At 42.6% G+C, this 6,464-nt stretch overlaps 1 non-coding gene across 1 annotated transcript; it reads left to right on the top strand.

Moving 5' to 3' along the window:
• The first annotated feature begins 5,798 nt into the window (after nucleotides 1-5,798).
• On the top strand, nucleotides 5,799-5,906 carry LOC130959755 (small nucleolar RNA R71). Its single transcript, XR_009078822.1, has one exon. It is a non-coding gene; the product is annotated as a small nucleolar RNA R71 (small nucleolar RNA).
• Nucleotides 5,907-6,464: the final 558 nt, after the last annotated feature.

Genomic DNA, 6,464 nt, shown 5'->3' with positions numbered 1-6,464 from the left:
CATCCAATCCTTCTTACTCCTTTCCATGGCAAGCTTATGCAAGGGTTTCACCGTTGTCAGTGGCTACCTCCCATCCTCTCATTAGAAATGTTCAACGCACCCTGTCACGGCACGGCTATCCATCTGTCGGTTCTCAATCAGGTCGGAATAGAATCCAGTGATTCTTTTGCGTCTGTCACTAACGCCCCGCCTTCAGGAGTTTGAAGCACGTCACAGTCATTCAATCATTGAATCCTACTCAGAATACCACAGACAAGGTTAGACCTTCCGGATTCTCTTGAATGCCGCCATCAGTTCTTGCCTATACCACGAAGACTCTGATCTCACGGAATGGCTGGCTCGTTTGTCAGGCGAGCACTCAGTTGTCAGGCGATCAACCATGCATCGTGTATCAGGAATCCAGGAGATATTCACTAAGCCTCATATGCTTGTAGAACAAGAGTGGTTGTCAGTCACCTTGTTCATAGGTGAGAATGGTGATGAGTGTCATGGATCATCACCTCCATCAAGATGAAAAACAAGTGATATCTTGGACAAAGAACAAGCGGAATTGAATGGAGGAACAATAGTAATTGCATTAATACTCGAGGTACAGCAGAGCTCCACACCTTAATATATGGTGTGTAGAAACTCCACCGTTGAAAATACATAAGAACAAGGTCTAGGCATGGCCGTGAGGCCAGCCTCCCAGTGATCTAAGATAGCATAAAACTCAAAGATAGCTACCAAGATGATCTAGAGATCTAAAGTGATCAAAAGATGATAATACAATAGTAAAAGGTCCTATATATAGAAAACTAGTAGCCTAGGGTGTACAGAGATGAGTAAATGACATAGAAATCCACTTCCGGGCCCACTTGGTGTGTGCTTGGGCTGAGCAATGAAGCATTTTCGTGTAGAGACTCCTCTTGGAGTTAAACGCCAGCTTTTATGCCAGTTTGGGCGTTTAACTCTCATTTGGGTGCCAGTTCCGGCGTTTAACGCTGGAATTTCTTGAGGTGACTTTGAACGCCGGTTTGGGCCATCAAATCTTGGGCAAAGTATGGACTATCATATATTGCTCGAAAGCCCAGGATGTCTACTTTCCAGCGCCGTTGAGAGCGCGCCAATTGGGCTTCTGTAGCTCCAGAAAATCCACTTCGAGTGCAGGGAGGTTAGAATCCAACAGCATCTGCAGTCCTTTTGAGTCTCTGGATCAGATTTTTGCTCAGATCCCTCAATTTCAGCCAGAAAATACCTGAAATCACAGAAAAACACACAAACTCATAGTAACGTCCAGAAAAGTGAATTTTGATTAAAAACTAATAAAAATATACTAAAAACTAACTAGATCACACTAAAAACATACTAAAAACAATGCCAAAAAGCGTACAAATTATCCGCTCATCACAACACCAAACTTAAATTGTTGCTTGTCCCCAAGCAACTGAAGATCAAATAGGATAAAAGGAAGAGAATATGCAATGAACTCCAAAAACATCTATGAAGATCAGTATTAATTAGATGAGCGGGGCTTTTAGCTTTTTGCCTCTGAATAGTTTTGGCATCTCACTTTATCCTTTGGAACTCAGAATGATTGGCTTCTTTAGGAACTTAGAATCCAGATAGTGTTATTGATTCTCCTAGTTAAGTATGATGATTCTTGAACACAGCTACTTATTGAGTCTTGGCTGTGGCCCAAAGCACTCTGTCTTCCAGTATTACCACCGGATACATACATGCCACAGACACATAATTGGGTGAACCTTTTCAGATTGTGACTCAGCTTTGCTAAAGTCCCCAATTAGAGGTGTCCAGGGTTCTTAAGCACACTCTTATTGCCTTGGATCACAACTTAATTTCTTTCTTTTTCTTTCTCTCTTTTTTTTCGGTTTTTTTTTTCGGTTTCTTTTTTTTTTTTTTGTATTCACTGCTTTTTTTCTTGCTTCAAGAATCATTTTTATGATTTTTCAGATCCTCAGTAACATGTCTCCTTTTTCATCATTCTTTCAAGAGCCAATATTCATGAACCACAAATTCAAAAGACATATGCACTGTTCACGCATACATTCAGAGAACAAAGGTGTTGCCACCACATCAAGATAATTAAACTGTTATAAAATTCAAAATTCATGCAATTCTTTTCTTTTTCAATTAAGAACAATCTTAAGAAAGGTGATGGATTCATAGGACACTCATAACTTTAAGGCATAGACACTAATGATCATAAGACACAAACATAGATAAACATAAGCACTAAAATTCGAAAAAACAGAAAATTAAAGAACAAGGAGATTAAAGAACGGGTCCACCTTAGTGATGGCGGCTTGTTCTTCTTCTTGAAGGTCTTATGGAGTGCTTGAGCTCCTCAATGTCTCTTCCTTGTCTTTGTTGCTCCTCTCTCATGATTCTTTGATCTTCTCTAATTTCATGGAGGAGAATGGAATGCTTTTGGTGCTCCACCCTTAGTTGTCCCATGTTGGAACTCAATTCTCCTAGGGAGGTGTTTACTTGCTCCCAATAGTTTTGTGGAGGAAAGTGCATCCCTTGAGGTATCTCAGGGATCTCATGATGAGAGGGGTCTCTTGTTTGCTCCATCCTTTTCTTGGTGATGGGCTTGTCCTCATCAATGGGGGTGTCTCCTTCTATGTCCACTCCAACTGAATAACAGAGGTGACAAATGAGATGAGGAAAGGCTAGTCTTGCCAAGGTGGAGGACTTGTCCGCCACTTTGTAGAGTTCTTGGGCTATGACCTCATGAACTTCCACTTCTTCTCCAATCATGATGCTATGAATCATGATGGCCCGGTCTAGAGTAACTTCGGACCGGTTGCTAGTGGGAATGATTGAGCGTTGGATGAACTCCAACCATCCTCTAGCCACGGGTTTGAGGTCATGCCTTCTCAATTGAACCGGCTTGCCTCTTGAATCTCTCTTCCATTGTGCGCCCTCTTCACATATGACTGTGAGGACTTGGTCCAACCTTTGATCAAAGTTGACCCTTCTAGTGTAAGGATGTTCATCTCCTTGCATCATGGGCAAGTTGAATGCTAACCTTACATTTTCCGGACTAAAATCCAAGTATTTCCCCCGAACCATAGTAAGATAATTCTTTGGATCCGGGTTCACACTTTGATCATGGTTCTTGGTGATCCATGCATTGGCATAGAACTCTTGAACCATCAAGATTCCAACTTGTTGAATGGGGTTAGTAAGCACTTCCCAACCTCTTCTTCGGATCTCATGGCGGGTCTCCGGATATTCACCCTTTTTGAGTGAAAAGGGGACCTCGGGGATCACCTTCTTCAAGGCCACAACATCATAGAAGTGGTCTTGATGCACCCTTGAGATGAATCTATCCATCTCCCATGACTCGGAGGTGGAAGCTTTTGCCTTCCCTTTCCTCTTTCTAGAGGTTTCTCCGGCCTTGGATGCCATAAATGGTTATGAAAAAACAAAAAAGCAACGCTTTTACCACACCAAACTTAAAAGGTTTGCTCGTCCTCGAGCAAAAGAAGAAAGAAGAGAGTAGAAGAAGAAGAAATGAGGAAGAAGGAGATGGCTTTATGTTTTCGGCCAAGGAGAGGGGAAAGATGGGGTTTTATGAAGGATGGATGTGAGTGGTGAAGAGAAAGATGGGATTTGATAGGTGAAGGGGTTTTGGGGATCCTGTGGGGTCCACAGATCCTGTGGTGTCAAGGAAAAGTCATCCCTGCACCAAATGTTGCTCAAAATCACGTTTTGAGCCATTTCTGGCGTTAAACGCCGGGCTGATGCCCATTTCTGGCGTTTAACGCCAGGTTCTTGCCCTTTTCTGGCGTTTAACGCCAGTTTGGTGCCCCTTTCTGGCGTTAAACGCCCAGAATGGTGCCAGACTGGGCGTTAAACGCCCAACTGCTAGGTTTACTGGCGTTTGAACGCCAGCAACATCTTCCTCCAGGGTGTGCTGTTTTTCTTTCTGTTTTTCATTTTGTTTTTGCTTTTTCAATGGATTTTGTGACTTCTTATGATCATCAACCTACAAAAAACATAAAATAACAAAAGAAACTATATAAAATATAATCATTGGGTTGCCTCCCAACAAGCGCTTCTTTAATGTCAGTAGCTTGACAGAGGGCTCTCATGGAGCCTTACAGATACTCAGAGCAATGTTGGAACCTCCCAACACCAAACTTAGAGTTTGAATGTGGGGGTTCAACACCAAACTTAGAGTTTGGTTGTGGCCTCCCAACACCAAACTTAGAGTTTGACTGTGGGGGCTCTGTTTGTCTCTGATTTGAGAGAAGCTCTTCATGCTTCTTCTCCATGGTGACAGAGGGATATCCTTGAGCCTTAAACACATAGGATTCTTTATTCACTTGAATGATCAGTTCACCTCCATCGACATCAATCACAGCCTTTGCTGTGGCTAGGAAGGGTCTGCCAAGGATGATGGATTCATCCATGCACTTCCCAGTCTCTAGGACTATGAAATCAGTAGGGATGTAATGGTCTTCAACTTTCACCAAAACATTCTCTACAAGTCCATGAGCTTGTTTTCTTGAGTTGTCTGCCATCTCTAGTGAGATTCTTGCAGCTTGTACCTCAAAGATCCCTAGCTTCTCTATTACAGAGAGAGGCATGAGGTTTACACTTGACCCTAAGTCACACAGAGCCTTCTTGAAGGTCATGGTGCCTATGGTACAAGGTATTGAAAACTTCCCAGGATCTTGTCTCTTTTGAGGTAATTTCTGCCTAGACAAGTCATCCAGTTCTTTGGTGAGCAAAGGAGGTTCATTCTCCCAAGTCTCATTTCCAAATAACTTGTCATTTAGCTTCATGATTGCTCCAAGGTATTTAGCAACTTGCTCTTCAGTGACATACTCATCCTCTTCAGAGGAAGAATACTCATCAGAGCTCATGAAAGGCAGAAGTAAGTCCAATGGAATCTCTATGGTCTCATTTTGAGCCTCAGATTCCCATGGTTCCTCATTGGGGAACTCATTGGAGGTTGGTGCACGCCCATTGAGGCCTTCCTCAGTGGCGTTCACTTCCTCCCCTTCCTCTCCAAATTCGGCCATGTCGATGGCCTTGCACTCTCCTTTTGGATTTTCTTCTGTATTACTTGGGAGAGTACTAGGAGGGAGTTCAGTAACTTTCTTGCTCAGCTGTCCCACTTGTCCTTCCAAATTCCTAATGGAGGACCTTGTTTCAGTCATGAAACTTTGAGTGGTTTTGATTAGATCAGAGACCATGGTTGCTAAGTCAGAGGGGTTCTGCTTAGAATTCTCTGTCTGTTGCTGAGAAGAAGATGGAAAAGGCTTGCCATTGCTAAACCTGTTTCTTCCACCATTATTGTTGTTGAAACCTTGTTGAGGTCTCTCTTGATTCTTCCATGAGAAATTTGGGTGATTTCTCCATGAAGAATTATAGGTGTTTCCATAGGGTTCTCCTAGGTAGTTCACCTCTTCCATTGAAGGGTTCTCAGGATCATAAGATTCTTCCTCAGATGAAGCCTCCTTAGTACTGCTTGGTGCATTTTGCATTCCAGACAGACTTTGAGAAATCAAATTGACTTGTTGAGTCAATATCTTGTTCTGAGCCAAAATGGCATTCAGAGTATCAATCTCAAGAACTCCTTTCTTCTGACTTGTCCTATTGTTCACAGGATTTCTTTCAGAAGTTTACATGAATTGGTTATTTGCAACCATTTCAATGAGCTCTTGAGCCTCTGTAGGCGTCTTCTTCAGATGAAGAGATCCTCCAGTAGAGCTATCCAAAGACATCTTGGATAGTTCAGAGAGACCATCATAGAAAATACCTATGATGCTCCATTCAGAAAGCATGTCTGAGGGACATTTTCTGATTAATTGTTTGTATCTTTCCCAAGCTTCATAGAGGGATTCTCCATCCTTCTGTCTGAAGATTTGGACTTCCACTCTAAGCTTACTCCATTTTTGAGGTGGAAAGAACTTTGCCAAGAAGGCATTGACTAGCTTTTCCCAAGAGTCCAGGCTCTCTTTAGGTTGTGAGTCCAACCATATTCTAGCTCTGTCTCTTATAGCAAAAGGGAATAGCATCAGTCTGTAGACCTCAGGGTCAACCCCATTAGTCTTGACTGTGTCACAGATTTGCAAGAATTCAGCTAAAAACTGATGAGGATCTTCCATTGGAAGTCCATGGAACTTGCAATTCTGTTGCAGTAGAGAAACCAACTGAGGCTTAAGCTCAAAGTTGTTTGCTCCAATGGCAGGGATAGAGATGCTTCTCCCATAGAAGTCGGGAGTAGGTGCAGTAAAGTCACCCAGCACCTTCCTTGCATTGTTGGCATTGTTGTTATTTTCGGCTGCCATGTCTTCTTCTTCTTTGAAGAATTCAGTTAGGTTTTCTACAGAGAGTTGTGCCTTAGCTTCTCTTAGCTTTCGCTTCAAGGTCCTTTCAGGTTCAGGGTCAGCTTCAACAATAATGCCTTTGTCTTTGTTCCTGCTCATATGAAAGAGAAGAGA

Source organism: Arachis stenosperma, chromosome 10, assembly GCF_014773155.1.
Source record: "Arachis stenosperma cultivar V10309 chromosome 10, arast.V10309.gnm1.PFL2, whole genome shotgun sequence".
Classification (NCBI taxonomy): domain Eukaryota; kingdom Viridiplantae; phylum Streptophyta; class Magnoliopsida; order Fabales; family Fabaceae; genus Arachis; species Arachis stenosperma.
This window is presented reverse-complemented; position numbering and strand designations above follow the sequence as displayed.